Source organism: Hyperolius riggenbachi, chromosome 1, assembly GCF_040937935.1.
Source record: "Hyperolius riggenbachi isolate aHypRig1 chromosome 1, aHypRig1.pri, whole genome shotgun sequence".
Lineage (NCBI taxonomy): Eukaryota > Metazoa > Chordata > Amphibia > Anura > Hyperoliidae > Hyperolius > Hyperolius riggenbachi.
Genome location: NC_090646.1, coordinates 285408955 through 285427977, shown reverse-complemented (window position 1 = coordinate 285427977; position 19023 = coordinate 285408955). Strand labels below are relative to the sequence as shown.

The following is a 19023-nucleotide window of genomic DNA, read 5'->3' as shown; positions in this document are numbered from 1 at the left end:
TATATCCAATTACACCAAAGTATCAAAGTATAAGAGTAAAAGATATAAGGTACTTCAAAATAAATTCAGCAGTGATTTAATTTTTTTATATATATATATATATATATATATATATATATATATATTTATATATATATATATATATATATATATATATATATATATATATATATATATATGTATATTTAAATCACTGCATCACTGATATATATATATATATATATATATATATATATATATAGTTTGTACCGTTGGGGGGCGACAAGCATTACTTACCTTCAGGGTGCTACTCCCTACCGGTATGCAATCCACCATCTTGTCAAGCCAGACCCACAGGTGCCGCAGTTTGAAGTGCCTGCAGCAGTGTTGCATGTTCCCACCCACCGCAATGCATACCCGAAGATGTAATCCTTTAATGTCAGTCCTTCTCCTGGCCAGCTGGGGGATGTTCTCATATTAAAATACTACATCTCCCAGCATACATTTCAGCAGCCATGTGCTACGACCACAGGTGCTTGATACTGCATCCCCCAGAGGTAAGTAATTTTAATACTGGTCACCCCACCACTGGCCCATACTACTTACGATTACGAACCTTCCTTAGAGGCCTTAGATAAAGGTTTGTTTTATATATTTTATTAAATCCATGCCGAGTTTCCTTTATGCAGATACTTTCAGTAGTCTCTTGTACTATACAAATATGGGAAGATTGTACAATCAATATTTTATGCTCCATGGCTAATTTAAGAGTAAGACGGGTTAAAGTAAGAGATCTCTGAAAAAGGTCCTAATGTTAATTTAACCATTGGTGTACTACCTAGTTCAATACTTAATATTCCACACTTTAATAATGCAAAAAAAAAAAAAGAATAGTCTGTAAGCAATACAGATAAGATGCACTGAGACATGTCTGGCCAGCTCAAGCATTCTGCACTCAATATACTTCACAAAGTTTCTCAAAACAGCATTATTTCCATGCCTTCTCCATTGTCTTGCACGTGTACACTTTCACCCTCAGTATTACAGTATTATGCAAATCATAAAAAAATGTGCTAAAAATGTACGTATATGACAATTTGTGTTGAAACAAATATCAAACTATACAACTACACATCCTACGTGTGTATTCTGAATTGCTAATCATCTCATTGTTTACCATCAACTTTCGTTTTTATTATCAGCTTTCCAATAGGCTGGGATTCTGCAGTAGTTTTTATATCCATTGTCCCATCTGTTTGGTAATAACAAGCCTTTGATGCAATCCATCAAAGGAACAATAATAATTAAATACATTTGGGGCTTTATGCTACTTGCATCATAAAAATGCCAGACAAATAAGCTTAGCTATCAATGGAAGGCATCTCAGCATTTGCTTTGATGCGTTATTTAAAAATTCTAATATGCTTAATTCTGCTAAAAGCAAAGTGTAATAAAAATGTACACCAATTCCTGAAGACTTGCACAATTTTATTACCCTTGACATTTTTGAGTGCCAAGTTATTTCTAAAGAAATTATGGCAGCCATATCCATTTACCTGTAAAGCACCTGACAGATTTTATACTTTGGTGTATACTCATCATCTATTTGTCTATCAGAAGTTGGAGAAGAGTTTTAGATTGTTGCATGCAAAGTAGATGTATATTAGGAGTGCATATTACAAATAACCGTTATATAGAATAGCCGTAAATCATAAGGCTATTACAATTTACTGAGGAGTCCATCAAACCATATAAATGCATAAAGCAAACATCTAAAAAAAACGAATCAAAAACTCTCAGAAGCATGCAAACAGCTAGTTATCTTTAAAGCAGCTCTGTTGTCAATAAGTTAAATGTATGTACAGATATAAGGAGTGATAATTAGGAGTGTATTTTACATTTTTGATGAACATAAGCAGTCTGGGCTCTAATTTTGCCTTCCTCAATGTGCGCAAGAATGACTCTTGGCTCCCGTGAAACATTTGACATGCTTCCATCATTTTTACCTTGCTCATATACCAAAGAAACTGGCCCTGGTTTACATGTTTCTCTCTCTCACTTAAAGAGGTGTCATTAATATCACATGAATAGAGAAAGATTTGGGCAAATGGAGCGACATAGAGAGGGTGGCATTTGGGCTCTTTGAAAGCGGCGTCATTGCCGCGACACACGTCGGGCTGCTTAGTGGATCTACCGCTGTTCCTGCGGACACTCCTCAGCTTGCCAGTGACTCTCATACCACTTGCTCATTACTATTGCTGGTGCATTTTGCACCTTACACCATATGTACACATGTTCAAGTATGCTGTTCCATCCCATGATACACTAGTTTTTGTTAGTTTTTGTTAATTATTAGTTACACTTATACGGTTCTTGTTTGTTTATTTTCACTGCCTTTTCCCTGCCACTTACCTTTATATAGAGAAGCACTCTAATATCTTATCACAGTGTTCACCTTGCAATTTCTTATGAACCCGGGTTCTATGGTCAGTGCAGGGTCCTATTGGAACTGCATGACCAGATTTATCATTACACAGCATATGAATGTTCAGTGTCCTTGATTATTGCAGCAGGCACTTTATACATGCAAATATATGTCATTATGCAGGCAGCTGGTTATAATACGCGTTTTAAAGTGTATTTTAACATATTGTGTATATTTCTGGATATGTAATAAAGCTTTTTTGATTTTTTTTTTTACTTATATTCAGTGGTGCTAGTCTTTTTTGTGCCTCTTTGGGGTACTGGTGCTATGCATATATTGTTAAAGCCATTATCAACACACTGATTTAGCACAGGTGGTGCCGATCCATTGCTTTCTTGACATAGTGAGGGTGGACATAGGTTCATAACACATTTTAATGCTGGAAGCCAAGCACAGCACAAATTCTAACTAAATAATCAATTAGATGTGTCGGGAGAATCTCACCACTCCTTTAGATGTACAGAAAAGTCTCCTTTTTTAACAGATAAACTATAATCAAATATCCCATCTATGAGGAAAAAAAAAAAGAAAAAGAATATACAATATATACTTAAACTCATTAGAGGGAAGCCTCTGGACAAGACAAGACACGGAACATTTATATCGTACTTTTCTCCTCGCGGACTCAAAGTGACAGAGCTGCAGCCACTAGAGCACGCGCAGCAAACAGTAGCAGTGATAGGGAGTCTTGCCCAAGGTCTCCTCATTGAATAGGTGCTGGCTTACTGAGCAGGTAGAGACTAGATTTTAACCCTGGTCACCTGTGTCAGAGACAGCGCCCTTAACCATGACACTATCCAGCCACTGCTGGACAGACCACAGGCTTCCACATCCTCCTCGACCTTGCCGTTTTAGCCCTGGGACCCTCTGAACATATTTGACAACAGCTTGTCGAATATGTTCCAATGGCCGCACACCCACCTGTGCACAAGTGTGGCCAAATGGTGCAGGTAATATAAAGAAAAACAACCCCCCCCCCCCCCCTCAAAAAAAAAACAAAACACAAAATTTGGGATAGGCGAATATAGTATTATTGCTTTTGCAAATCATACTTGTTAGTGAAGCTGTCTACTATAGAGACGGGGCAGGGTTCACACTTGTGGAAACCATGAACGCTTTTCTGAATGCTAATTTTTCGGGTGAGAAAACACAGGAAGCTTGGTGAATGGTATATATAGCCCTCTACATCACAACAACATGAGGATAGTGGAAATAATCCCCAAAAGAATAGAAGAAGCTCCACTATGGAAATAAAGATCTCTTTCACACGAGAGGTGAAGCCGTGAATTCACTGCATGTTTGCTGCTCCCACACACGCTCGGCACGGGTTATGGAGAACCGGTCACCACATTGGGCTCGATTCACAAAGCGGTGCTAACCCAGTTAGAGACTTTAGGTGTGATAACCATTGCACCACGCTGGTGAAAAGCCAGTTTAGGTGTGATAAGTTTAGGCGTGATAAGTTTAGGCATGCTAAGTTTAGATAAGTGTAGATAGCGCGCAAAGTCCCGCACGCAAAGCAGCGCCATTAAACTCTATGCGAAGTGCACCAGACTTTGCTAGCGCAAAACTTTTGATCAGCTGTGCACTGCGGTGCTAACGCAGTTGGTGCTTAAACTTATCATGCCTAAACTGAGTTTAGGCATGATAAAGGGCTTTTCACCAGGGTGCTAACTGTTAGCACCGCTTTGTGAATCAGGCTCATTGGGCTTGATTCACAAAGCGGTGCTAACCTACTTAGCACGTCTAAAGTCTTTAGACGCGCTAACCAGGGTGCTAAGTAGGTTAGCACTGGATTTCTCAATCAGTTTTACGCGCACTAAGTCCCATAGGCTTTAATGGGCACTTCGCGCGGAGCGCCCTGCGCTCTGTGCAGTACACGCGTAAAGTTTTACGCGCATAAAGTTTTATGCGCGAAAAGCTTGTTTAGACGTGCTAAGGGGGTTTTCACAGGCGTGCTAACAGTTAGCACCGCTTTGTGAATCAAGCCCATTGTGTCAAATGCCGGTGCTCGGACGCTATTTGATGTATTTTTGTTGCAGGTGACCGCACTGCATGTCAAGTGCTGAGATGGGTGTGGTTACAGACCCTGCCATTTGGCTGCATTACATTGCAGAAGAATGGTGCTCAGTGACCAGCAGGCCTGAACGTTTCAACTAGCACACTGTTTAACAGTCTATCTGAAAGAGGCCTAAAGAGTATTTAATACATTTAACTTCACTTGGAACAAACTCATCTTGTCATACTGCTATCTTTAGCTATATTCTCAATCGGCCAGCGCTGTAGTTGTTAATGAATGTCAGCTGGGGAAAAATGTCCTTTCCCATTAATGTTTTAGCCCATAAGGAAACACACTGAAGCCATTCAGTAACTATTCTCTGTGAAGTGAATCAACACACATCGCTCATCCTGTAACAGGGCAATAAAGAGCCTGCTGAACAATAACCAGCCAAATGCACATCACAGAGCAGTTCAGGTTGATGCACTTGATATGATATCTGATCCAGCTCTGAAGGAAAAGCACTTCAAAAATGCCCCAGTCTAAATAGTGTTTCAGGAAGCAAACAAAGGCTTTGTAATATAATATCCTTCCCTCTTCAAAGATATTCACACATCGCAATATTATTTAAAAAGGCTTAATGTGGACTACACTACATCAAAGCATTTTTTTTACTTGCTGATTTTTGTACACAATATAAAACAGTTATCCGAGGTGTCATGATGAGACAAACGTACAGTGCCAAGCATACAAATAACTAGGCTGTGATCCTCAATTTACTTTTTCTGCCTGAAAGTGTTAATATTTAAGCATGCAAGTGATAGTTTCTCTCCAGTCAGGCCCTAGTTGGACTATAGTGTAATCCTCATTGATAAGGAATTACAGCCATAAAACAATTTCCTGGGAGAGAAAGAGTGCAGAGGATAGGTTACAAAAAGAGTCAATATTTCACATAATTTAGCTCTGGGACCATTGAAAGACTGTCATTGAGAAGAGACAATAAAACTTTTTAATTTTTAAGTTTTTAAACACAAAATATTGTGGGATATCTAAAAAAAAGGCCACTTTTAGGAGTATGAGAATAGATCTTTTTTATGTATATAATGCCAACATCTTCCGTAGCATTGATATAGTACAGAACAAATATTGGGGAGATACGTGAGGCGTTCAAGACCCTGTACGATCAAAACATCCATCAATACAAGTACAAATACATACTTGATGTGCGGTTTGAGACACCACTAAAATTGGTACACGTTTATATGATAAAAAACAATAGGAGGAGGTCCCTGCCCTTGTGAGCTTACAAACTAGAGGGTAGTGGGGTAGAAATAATAGAGAGACACAGGAGTTATCAGATGAAACAGTGAGCCTTCTTTGCGACCTACAGCAAATTGTAGGCTTGTCTGAAAAGGTGTGATTTGAGACAATGCTTGAAAGTTTCCAGGCTCAGAGCTTGACAGACAGGCAGCGGAAGAGCGTTCCAAAGGAGAGGGGATGCTTGTTAGAAGTCCTGGATACGGAGGTGGGAGGAGGTGACCAAGCTAGAGGACAAAAGGGTCACCTGGGAGCAGGGCCATTTCTAGCCTGTTTGTCCCTCCAAACAAGAAGCCCCGAGTCCCCCCCCCCCCCCTTCACACACAGTAAAGAATATGAGCCATGTGGCATATAAGGGGGATGCTGAATACACCGAGATACAAACAACCCATCAATCCTGTCGCATTTTGTTGCCCACTCCCTTCCTGCACTCCCCCAGCTTAATGTGTAAATGCAGAGTATAGCGCAGCAGAAGCTGTGCTCTCACCTGTCCACTAGAGTCCAGTGCTGTGCTTCCGCCTATCTGCTCCCCACATGCCAGCACTAGAGGGAGCAGAAGACAGACAGGATGATCGCACAGGCACAGCATATATATATATATATATATATATATATATATATATATATATTATATAACATCGCTCTTTTATTAAATATTCTTACAACCCCATTAGGTGCATTATCATCTGTATTACTGCATAATGCTCATTCTATTTCTCAAAACTAGCTAGCTGTCCCAGTTTTAACTGGGTGACTGTTTGGAAAATGTCCCTTTTTCAAAACCATTTTATGCAGCAATATTGAACAATATGAAATGATACAGATTTAAAGAAAACCTGAAGTGAGTGGAATATGGAGACTGCCATCTTCATTCCCTACTACAAAATGCCAGTTGCTTGACTTCTGTGCAGACGCTCTGCCTCTGATAGTTGAAGTCAATGGCCCAGAATGAGCATGTAGATCAGATGTTTTGACTCTGCTCTTTCTCCACTGGCATTGCATGTGTGACTCAAAAACCACTAAAGGCAAAAGCCCAGTTTGACGGCCAGACAACTGGCACTGTTTATAAGGGAATTAATATGGCAGCCTTCATATTCCTCTCACTTTAGGTTTTCTTTATTTATAAAAAAAAAGCCATTTCATATGGCGCCAGAGGTGCAAAGCTGTTATTGGACCTAAAGCTTTGATACTCCGTTTTTGTTGATCGACTGATTAAGCGGGATTGTGCCCGTGAAACGCATAGCAGTATTTTATAGGAGTATGTGAATAATTTGTCTGAATCTCAAGCAACAGCATCGTGTCTGTTTTGGAGTGGCAGGTCCACCGCCGCCACCAGAATATTTTAACGTTTTAGCACATTTTACTCTTTTGGCGCCTCTGTACACCTTTACGTCAAGTTTATCCACCCCAGGTGGAAGGGTGGTTCACCCTCTTTTCTCCTTTCTACAGAGAGCGACATCTTAGTCCTGAGTAGGGACAGGCCTAATCTCCCTACCTGCCTATACAGTGGTTGCCTAAGCGGTAACCATCGTTTGTAAGTATAATACTTGCATCTCATTTATCCTCCCTGATTCAATACATACTACACTATATTGGACTCTCGGTTTTCTGCTTTATCATATGGTGCCAGAACCATTTAAATTTTCTAGTAGATGAACTCATTGTTCCAGAAGCACTATGCCCATAACATATGCTTTAACATAGGTCGGATATCTCCAACCATCTGCAAGCCACAAACAGGGAATTGGACAAAGCAGATAAGTGCCTGCAAAGGAAGTCATTACCAATGCTCTGGCAGCTACCAATATGTTTGGTGGTTGCAGTAGTGTGGTGATTCCATAAGATATGTTGTGTAAGCCTTCACAGACCAATGCTCTGGCAGCTACCAATATGTTTGGTGGTTGCAGTAGTGTGGTGATTCCATAAGATATGTTGTGTAAGCCTTCACAGACCAATGCTCTGGCAGCTACCAATATGTTTGTGGGGGTGCAGTAGTGTGGTGATTCCATAAGATATGTTGTGTAAGCCTTCACAGACCAATGCTCTGGCAGCTACCAATATGTTTGTGGGGGTGCAGTAGTGTGGTGATTCCATAAGATATGTCGTGCAAGCCTTCACAGACCAATGCTCTGGCAGCTACCAATATGTTTGTGGGGGTGCAGTAGTGTGGTGATTCCATAAGATATGTTGTGTAAGCCTTCACAGACCAATGCTCTGGCAGCTACCAATATGTTTGGGGGGGTGCAGTAGTGTGGTTATTCCATAAGATATGTCGTGCAAGCCTTCAGAGATTATTGAATTGTTAAAATGAACCAGGGGTGCAAGACATATAAAGGCTGACATTTATTTCCTTTTGAAGTGTACCAGAGATGACATGACATGATGAAATAGCCCTTTGCATATATAGTGGCAAGCACACAGACACTTACGCTTCCTGCACACTGCAAAACCGTTTTGCGATTCAGTTTACGATATGCAATTTCGATTTTCCCTGAATACAAATTAAAGCTATAAAAACACTTTCCTTTACTGTGAGAGGAAAAGATAAAAAGGTCATTAGTTCATGTATTTTCACTCTGGGACTCTTGAAACACTGCAATTGAGCAGAGACTATAAAACATTAAATCTGCTTTGCAAATGTGTATACGTAAAATAAAACCTTGAGATATCTAAAAGAGTCATTTTTAGGAGTAGAAGGACAGATCCAGTGGTTTATCCAATTAGATTATTTTCATCTCTGGTTCACTTTAAACAATACTAGTTGCCTGACAATCGTGCTGATCTTTCTGGTCAGTATAGTCTGAATCCCACACTTGAAACAGGTGGTTAATGCAGTCAGACTTCAGTCAAAGTACCTGATCTGCATATGCTTGTTCGGGTGCTATGGCTAAAAGTATTAGAGGCAGAGCATCAGCAGAACAGCCAGGCAATGAACATTGTTTCGAAAGGAAATACATATGGCAGCCTGACATAGCTTTACCTTGACTTTATCTGACGAGAATCCTTGTAAATCCCTGGTTGTCAACACTGCCATAGATGACTGAAGTGAGTGCGGTTTCTTATGCTGACCAACTTTCCCTTCTGCGCTTCTCACATTTATGAAAATGTTGCAGTTCATACTGTTATTACAGCAGGCCTTACTGACTCCCATGTAACCACTACCCATCACTCCATTCTAATGACTCATGCTGTCTAAGTGGAGAACAGACAGTTTAAAGATGAACTTTAACCCAGGATTGAACTTCAACTCAATCAGTAGCCGATATCTCCTTTCTCATGAGAAAACTTTACCATTTCTCGAATAGCTCATCAGGGAGTTCTGTGTAGCTGATATGGAGGTTAACCACTTAACGACCGCCCCCAGCCGATGGGCGGCGGCAAAGTCCGGGCCCAAACGACCGCAATACGCCCATCGGCGGGGGCGGCTGCGGGAGTGGCTATGCGGCGATCGCGTCATTTGTGACGCGATCAGCCGCCGGGGACTGGCTCCGCCCAACGCTCGCTGTAACCCGCCGGCCGTTCGGAAGCGCCGGCCGCCCCTTGCGGGCAATCTGATCACCCACCCACACCAATAGATCGCCCGCAGATCCGACATCAGATCACCTCCCAAATCCATTGTTTACATCTATTCTCTCCTCTAAACACCCACTAATCACCCATCAATCACCCCCTATCACCACCTGTCACTGTTACCTATCAGATCAGACCCTAATCTGCCCCTTGCGGGCACCCAATCACCCGCCCACATGCTCAGATTGCCCTCAGACCCCCCCCCCTTATCAATTCGCCAGTGCATTAATTACATCTGTTCTTCCCTGTAATAACCCACTGATCACCTGTCAATCACCTGCCAATCACCTATCACCCATCAATCACCCCCTGTCAACCCCTGTCACTGCCACCCATCAATCAGCCCCTTACCTGCCCCTTGCGGGCAATCTGATCACCCACCCACACCAATAGATCGCCCGCAGATCCGACATCAGATCACCTCCCAAATCCATTGTTTACATTTATTCTCTCCTCTAAACACCCACTAATTACCCATCAATCACCCCCTATCACCACCTGTCACTGTTACCCATCAGATTAGACCCTAATCTGCCCCTTGCGGGCACCCAATCACCCGCCCACATGCTCAGATTGCCCTCAGACCCCCCCCCCTTATCAATTCGCCAGTGCAATATTTACATCTGTTATTCCCTGTAATAACCCACTGATCACCTGTCAATCACCTATCAATCACCCCCTGTCACTGCCACCCATCAATCACCCCCTGTCACTGCCACCCATCAATCAGCCCCTAACCTGCCCCTTGCGGGCAATCTGATCACCCACCCACACCAATAGATCGCCCGCAGATCCGACATCAGATCACCTCCCAAGTGCAGTGTTTACATCTCTTCTCTCCTCTAAACACCCACTAATTACCCATCAATCACCCCCTATCACCACCTGTCATGGTTACCCATCAGATTAGACCCTAATCTGCCCCTTGCGGGCACCCAATCACCCGCCCACACCTCAGAACGTCCTCAGACCCCAGCCCTGATCACCTCGCTAGTGCATTGCTTGCATCTATTTCCCCCCTCTAATCACACCTTGAGACACCCATCAATCACCTCCTGTCACCCCCTAGCACACCTACCCATCAGATCAGGCCCTAATTTGCCCTGTGTGGGCTCCTGATCACTCGGCCAAACCCTCAGATCCCCCTCAGACCCCCTTCCGAACACCTCCCCAGTGCATTGATTGCATCTTTTTTCCCCTGTAACCGCACCCATCAATCACCTCCTGTCACCCCCCTAGCACTCCTATCTATCAGATCAGGCCCAAAACATCCTGTCATCTAAGAGGCCACCCTGCTTATGACCGGTTCCACAAAATTTGCCCCCTCATAGACCACCTGTCATCAAAATTTGCAGATGCTTATACCCCTGAACAGTCATTTTAAGAAATTTGGTTTCCAGACTACTCACAGTTTTGGGCCTGTAAAATGCCAGGGCAGTATAGGAACCCCACAAGTGACCCCATTTTAGAAAGAAGACACCCCAAGGTATTCTGTTAGGTGTATGATGAGTTCATAGAAGATTTTATTTTTTGTCAAAAGTTAGCGGAAATTGGATTTTTATTGTTTTTTTCACAAAGTGTCATTTTTCACTAACTTGTGACAAAAAATAAAATCTTCTATGAACTCACCATACCCCTAACGGAATACCTTGGGGTGTCTTCTTTCTGAAATGGGGTCACTTGTGGGGTTCCTATACTGCCCTGGCATTTTAGGGGCCCTAAACCGTGAGGAGTAGTCTAGAAAACAAATGCCTCAAAATGACCTGTGAATAGGATGTTGGGCCCCTTAGCGCACCTAGGCTGCAAAAAAGTGTCACACATGTGGTATCGCCATACTCAGGAGAAGTAGTATAATGTGTTTTGTGGTGTATTTTTACACATACCCATGCTGGGTGGGAGAAATCTCTCTGTAAATGGACAATTGTGTGTAAAAAAAAATCAAACAATTGTCATTTACAGAGATATTTCTCCCACCCAGCATGGGTATGTGTAAAAATACACCCCAAAACACATTATACTACTTCTCCTGAGTACGGCGGTACCACATGTGTGGCACTTTTTTGCACCCTAAGTGCGCTAAGAGGCCCAAAGTCCAATGAGTACCTTTAGGATTTCACAGGTCATTTTGCGACATTTGGTTTCAAGACTACTCCTCACGGTTTAGGGCCCCTAAAATGCCAGGGCAGTATAGGAACCCCACAAATGACCCCATTTTAGAAAGAAGACACCCCAAGGTATTCCGTTAGGAGTATGGTGAGTTCATAGAAGATTTTATTTTTTGTCACAAGTTAGCGGAAAATGACACTTTGTGAAAAAAAACAATTAAAATCAATTTCCGCTAACTTGTGACAAAAAAAAAAATCTTCTATGAACTCACCATCCTCCTAACGGAATACCTTGGGGTGTCTTCTTTCTAAAATGGGGTAATTTGTTGGGTTCCTATACTGTCCTGGCATTTTAGGGGCCCTAAACCGTGAGGAGTAGTCTTGAAACGAAATTTCTCAAAATGACCTGTGAAATCCTAAAGGTACTCATTGAACTTTGGGCCCCTTAGCGCAGTTAGGGTGCAAAAAAGTGCCACACATGTGGTATCGCCGTACTCAGGAGAAGTAGTATAATGTGTTTTGGGGTGTATTTTTCCACATACCCATGCTGAGTGGGAGAAATATCTCTATAAATAGACAATTGTGTGTAAAAAAAATTAAACAATTGTCATTTACGGAGATATTTCTCCCACCCAGCATGGGTATGTGTAAAAATACACCCCAAAACACATTATACTACTTCTCCTGAGTACGGCAATACCACATGTGGCACTTTTTTGCAGCCTAACTGCGCTAAGGGGCCAAAAGTCCAATGAGCATCTTTAGGCTTTACAGGGGTGCTTACAATTAGGCACCCCCCAAAATGCCAGGACAGTGAACACACCCCACAAATGACCCCATTTTGGAAAGTAGACACTTCAAGGTATTCAGAGAGGAGCATAGTGAGTCTGTGGCAGATTTCATTTTTTTTTTGTCGCAAGTTAGAAGAAATGGAAACTTTTTTTTTTCTTTTTTTTGTCAGAAAGTGTCATTTTCCGCTAACTTGTGACAAAAAATAAAATCTTCTATGAACTCACCATGCCTCTCACTGAATACTTTGGGATGTCTTCTTTCCAAAATGGGGTCATTTGGGGGGTATTTGTACTATCCTGGAATTTTAGCCCCTCATGAAACCTGACAGGTGCGCAGAAAAGTCAGAGATGCTTGAAAATGGGAAAATTCACTTTTGGCACCATAGTTTGTAAACGCTATAACTTTTACCCAATCCAATAAATATACACTGAATGGTTTTTTTTTTATCAAAGACATGTAGCAGAATAACTTTCGCGCTCAAATGTATAGGAAATTTTACTTTATTTGAAAAATGTCAGCACAGCAAGTTAAAAAAGTAATTTTTTTGCCAAAATTCATGTCTTTTTTGATGAATATAATAAAAACTAAAACTCGCAGCAGCAATCAAATAGCAGCAAAAGAAAGCTGTATTAGTGACAAGAAAAGGAGGTAAAATTCCTTTAGGTGGTAGGTTGTATGACCGAGCAATAAACCGTGAAAGCTGCAGTGGTCTGAATGGAGAAAAAGGCTCTGGTCCTTAAGGGGCGAAAAGACTGTGGTCCTGAAGTGGTTAAACCCTTCCCACAGTGTGACATCAGGGCCATGGACCTGACAGTTACCTGTGAGTGATCCTTGTTGAATTGTGGGAAATAATGTCTGTTGCCAACTGTCAAACAGACGTAGTTTATGCTGTCAGGCATCTTTCATGTCTGCCAGAAGTCAAGATGATGACCTGCAGACTCACGGTGGATCAAACAACATAAACGTAACAGTGAGTATCAATCATTTTTTGATCTAGGTTCTACTTTTTAAACTTCTCACTTTGCAAGGTCTGAGATGACTCATCAGCATGCTCCTGCTTTTCATTGCCCAATCACCATATATTCACCAGCAGATGTGCAGTGGTGAAGAATCAGAACATTTAGCTGGATGCACTGTGCTGTCCAGTACTATCTGAATTACAGCACAGGCTGGAACGATCTGCAGATCTTTTGGCAGCCAAGACATTTTATGCAGACTATATTACAGCTGTGCATTTAGTGGAGTGCCAGGAATTTAGCTTTTAAGTGCAAAATTCTATCATTAAGTTCACCTTAATGGAAGCAAAGCGATGTTTCCTTAATAAGCGCCTTGGTTCTCGAGAGCACCTTTAACCAACATGTGAAATGTAGACTTGTACAGCACATTCCAGAAGTTTAGGTATCACAACACTTAACACAAAAGATATAAAGATATGAGTACAGAGCTGATGATTAGGGTGCTTGAAACATACTACAGTTAACCTACAAGTAGAGTTCTACATTTTCAAGGAAAAAAAATAGCACTAGCTAGTTACTTTGTCTACACATCTGTTCTTCATGAAGAAATAAATTCAGTTGTGGATTAACTCCCCAAGCAGAGAACAATATCAGGGAGTAATGGAAAGGTTTTAAAACTGTCACAAGAAAAATCATCACAATCAGATAAAGTACAAAACATAAAACTTACCTTGCATTCTTTAATTTATCAGAAAGCTGTAACCCTTTCCATTCCGGAGGTAAATATAAAATCTAACAAAAAAAAAAAAAAGAATCTTGTTCAGGGTACCACTACTCAGAGATACAGATGAAAAAATAGTGGCATTTTCTTTTCATCCAGGTTATGTTAGGTTTCCCAGCAGGATGATTTTCAATAAAAAAAATATGAAAGCGGTTCAGATATATTAAAAACAGGAATATGAAGGTATTGCAGTTGAAGTGCTAGCTGCAGTCCTGTCCAGAGCAGAGAAATACTTACTAAAGATCCCACTATGAAGGCAGAGCTGTGCCGCAGGTACTGTGAAGTGAAATTGCTGTGAAAGCTTTCTGTTCATTTCTGTGGCACTCTGACAACAAGAAAGTATATGCAATAGAAAACTGATAGACTCTGCATTAAGTTTAGAATAATAATAGTCATAAAAAGACCTTGTCTGTCCCCAAAGGCGAACATGAAATCCTCACACGCTGAAATCACTAGGCACAGTTGAAAAAAAAAGGAAGAAGTAGTCTTGTATTGCATCAAAGAGCCCAGTGTGAGGATAAAACACTGAACAGTGAGATATTACATGGGCTGGAGACAGCGTTCCAATGTAGTGGCTGCATCATCTTTCAGGACTAGCTGGAGTCTGTCCCACATCACTTACACAGCAGCTGAACTCTACAGATTCAAGGGGCAATTTCTCCTCTTGTCTAAACGGATGCTATTCACTGCAAACAAGCACAGAAAAGTGCATTCATGTACAGGAATTACTTTGGGCTGAGGAGGAAACACATTTCAGGCCAGCCTTCTCCTGTACAGAGAGATGAGCAGAAAGGCTCATTGATTGTTTTTACCTTGGTGGTTCAAACCCACACTGCACACAATAACCAGCCTTGTGCAGCTATTTAAAGTCCCCTTAGAAAATAAACTTTTCATAGCATATTGAGCTCGATACACAACTTTACTCCATGGTTGCTTAACCTCTAAAATCTTTAGCCTCAAAACACATTCCACTGGGTTTTCACTGCTTAGGCAAAATCTCTAGTTAGCAAATACAAGACCGTTCTACCATACCCGGCAGCTGCAGGAGTCATAATGACCACGCTGTTTTGTGAATATACACAGAGACCCACTTTTAGATGGCAATGCATCAAGATTTTGTTCTCAGTGTCTCAGTGTGATATAGATATAGCGGTCATTTACATAAATTAAAAAAACATAGTTAACTTACAGTAATTGCAGACGGTTGAAATTAACAGGCCCGATTTACAAAAGCTAAAATGAACAGTGATACGCAGCAATTCAGGAAAAAGAAGGGCCAGTGTATGTGACCACACAATCTCACATTGTTAATCTACTAACCATTCAACAGCAATAAAAAGGGCCTGATACTGTCAGGGGGCGAATTAAGCGATCACCAGCAAATCACAGTCAGTTCTATTTTACATAGCAGTAAAGTAAAACTTCAGTTAACTTTGTATGCATCTCCGTAGAATCTTGGTAACGTCTACATTTCAGGTGACTGCACATATGTACTTACTTAGCTCCTAATTGCATATTTTCTTACCAAAAAAAAAAATCCTTAAAAAAATAAATAAAGATAAAAACACTTAAGGTGACCACACACCATATAATTTTTTAAATATCTGTTTAATTCAAGAATAGCAATCAGTTTTTCTGACTAACAATTCAAAAACCTGACCAATGTACCACACACCTATGTTCAATCTTTCCCCAATCATGAATAAGATAATTGAAAGCTCAGAAAAAAATTGATTGGAACTGTACATCAAGTAATTGACAATCCATCACATACCACACAATTCTTGATAAAGTTGGTATGACATTTCCAACATGTCCAATCTCCAAAAATCGTAAAAAAAAATGGGAAATCAATCGAAAACAAAGAAAAACTCTTGATTTTCAGGACAACCGATCAAAATGATCGAATTGGTGAAAAATTGGATCTTTTATTTGTATGGTGTGTGGCCAGGCTAGGTTCAGAGAGCAGCCATTGTGGTATATTCCTTTGGCATGTGTTAACCCCACAGTGTGTTTACAGCATAACAGCCACATTAACAGTACAGTACGGCATACTTTTCAGTGACTGAATGAATCACTGTATGTGAAGTAACATGCAGATGTAAGGACTGGCAGTATTTCCACCTTCTATTCAGCTCCTATGCCCTGATCTATCTCCACAGTGTAACGATCGGTGTCAGCACGCAGAGAGAATCTGATTATTGGCGATCTGCAGTATCACCAAGAATACAGATATATACCCGATTATTGATGATCTGCAGAATCACCGATAATACAGATATATTACTATCCTCTGGACACCTATATAGTGTGAGTGTTTGGTGCAACAGTAATAACTTTGAGTGAGGACCACCCGAGGAGCAGGTGGTCCTTGGCAGTATGAGAAATACCTCCCTTTAGAGGTGCAGCAGCCTGAGACCTCCAAGAGGCGGAGTCTCAGGCTGAATAGCAAGAAAACCCGGTGACTAGTGACCCCTGGAAGATGGGCGTCACAAGCAGGTCTGGAGATTAACACAAATGATAATACAATTCCCTAGTCTTGGGTGTGAGGTCCCTGGTCTCAGCACCCTGGAACTAGTCTGGATTATAACACAAATGATAATGCAGTTCCCTAGTCTTGGATGCGAGGTCCGTGGTCTCAGCACCCTGGAACTAGTCTGGAATATAACACAAAGACAATACAGTTCCCTAGTCTTTGGGTGTGAGGTCCTTGGGTCTCTACACCCTGGAACTAGTCTGAAATATAACACAAAGACAATACAGTTCCCTAGTCTTTGGGTGTGAGGTCCTTGGTCTCTACACCCTGGAACTAGTCTGAATAATAATACAATAATAAATAGGAGTAATCTGGCTCAGTGTGAATTCCCAGGTCCTCCTGGTTCTAACACACTGTAGGATCTGACTATGGTCTGAATGCTTCCACGTAAGTGTTCGGCAATGGCAGACAACCAGCAACTGGCAAGCAAGCTGTATATATAGTTGCAGGACTCTGCCGCCCCGCCCGAGCCACTCAGCCAACCAGGAGTCCAGCAGGAATCAGCTGATCGTCCTGATCAGCTGATCCATCTCCAGCTGGCATAAAGGTCCTGACTTCTGGTGGCCGCGCGCGTAGCTCTCCATCCAGGTGCACTAACAGAGCCAGCCACACCAGACACACACTGCTGTGTGCAAACCGCCGTGTTGGACGCGGAAACAGCTGCCTTGCGGCCAGTATATGCGGCGGCTTTTCCGCGATCTATCATAGTATCAGACGCATGCTGCTGCATACAAACCGCCGCGCTGGACTCGGAGCCAGCCGCCTTGCTGTCAGTACACGCGGCGGCTTTTCCGCGTTTTCTCACACAGGCCCATATGCAATTAGCTTTTTCACCTGAGTTTTCTCCTAGGAGATAATTTTTCAACTTCTTTTTAAAATAACTTTTTCAATATTTTGTAATCTAAAAAGTACCAAGAAGTATAGAAAAAGTATTATCAGAATTATTTTGAGTATTTTCTTGCATGCTGGTGGCTTAAAGGGGATTTTGACAAGGTGTGATAATGTCAACTTGGAGAAAACTAAGGAGAAAAACAGAATTGAATATGGCCCACAGTCTTCAGCCTATGTGGCAGGTCCCCGCTTGAACGGGAGGTGACTGAGAAGCACCTACTCAACTTCGGTCACACCCAGGCCTTAATGCGCACGGTATAGGAGCTGAAGGGAGCAAAGTCAGTGGTACCACCAGAACTACACAGGAGCAAAGGCAAAATAACCACAGTCCAAGTCAGCAACAGAAAACTAGCAATAGTGAAGTACAAAACTGTGGGGACATACACAAAAGTCAGAATGGCATGGTACACAGAGCTTGGCAAAGGCAAGGTCAAATTCTTTTCCAAATCGGTCCAGGCAGCAGTCGACAAATCCAGGGAAACAGGGAAGGTCGTATACGAGAAAGCCACAATAAACTAGAGCACCCAGCAGTAACCCTAAGGCAGTGGTTCCCAACCTTTTTGGAGTCGTGACACATCAAACCAAACGTTCAGATCTCCGTGACACGTAGACTAAATGCATGTAATGAGAGACAGCGTTTCCTAACTAAATGCACATAAGAGACAGCGTTTCACCAGTAAATGCAGGTAATGACAGACAGCCTTTCACCAGTAAATGCACGTAATGAGAGACAGTGTTTCCCCAGTAAATGCACATAAGAGACAGCTTTTCACCAGTAAATGCACATAATAAGAGACAGCTTTTCACCAGTAAATGCACATAATGACAAACAGCCAGTTGTCCCCAGTATATGTAGCCAGGGATATATGTGCCCAGTATATGTAAGCCAGAGGAATATGTCCCCAGTATATGTAGGCAGGTGTATATGTGCCCAGTATATGTAGGTAGGTGTGTATGTGCCCGGTATATGTAGCCAGAGGTATATGTGCCCGGTATATGTAGCCAGAGGTATATGTGCCCAGTATATGTAGGCAGGGGTATATGTGCCCAGTATATGAAGCAAAGGGTATATGTGCCCAGTATATGTAGCAAAGGGTATATGTGCCCAGTATATGTAGCAAAGGGTATATGTGCCCAGTATATGTAGCAAAGGGTATATGTGCCCAGTATATGTAGCCAGGGGTATATGTGCCCAGTATATGTAGCCAGAGGTATATGTGCCCAGTATATGTAGGCAGGGGTATATGTGCCCAGTATATGTAGCAAAGGGCATATGTGCCCAGTATATGTAGCCAGGGGTATATGTGTCCAGTATATGTAGCCAGGGGTATATGTGCCCAGTATATGTAGCCAGGGGTATATGTGCCCAGTATATGTAGTCAGGTGTAAATGTGCCCAGTATATGTAGCCAGGGGTATATGTGCCCAGTATATGTAGTCAGGTGTAAATGTGCCCAGTATATGTAGTCAGGTGTATATGTGCCTAGTATATGTAGCCAGAGGTATATGTGCCCAGTATATGTAGCCAGAGGTATATGTGCCCAGTATATGTAGTCAGGTGTATATGTGCCCAGTATATGTAGCCAGAGGTATATGTCCCCAGTATACGTAGT

General features: G+C 41.8%; 1 protein-coding gene across 5 annotated transcripts in view; it reads right to left on the bottom strand.

Annotated features, from left to right (window-relative positions):
- CSGALNACT1 (chondroitin sulfate N-acetylgalactosaminyltransferase 1) overlaps window positions 1–19023 on the bottom strand; it is a 685316-nt gene that overhangs the window by 383780 nt on the left and 282513 nt on the right. For 4 of the 5 annotated variants that reach the window (XM_068233667.1, XM_068233670.1, XM_068233671.1 and 1 more), the window contains one exon: window positions 13934–13995. The exons of the other annotated variant lie outside the window; for it this stretch is intronic. The gene's annotated coding sequence lies outside the window, so the exon portion shown is untranslated. The remainder of the gene's footprint in view (window positions 1–13933; window positions 13996–19023) is intronic. 5 annotated transcript variants of the gene reach the window in all.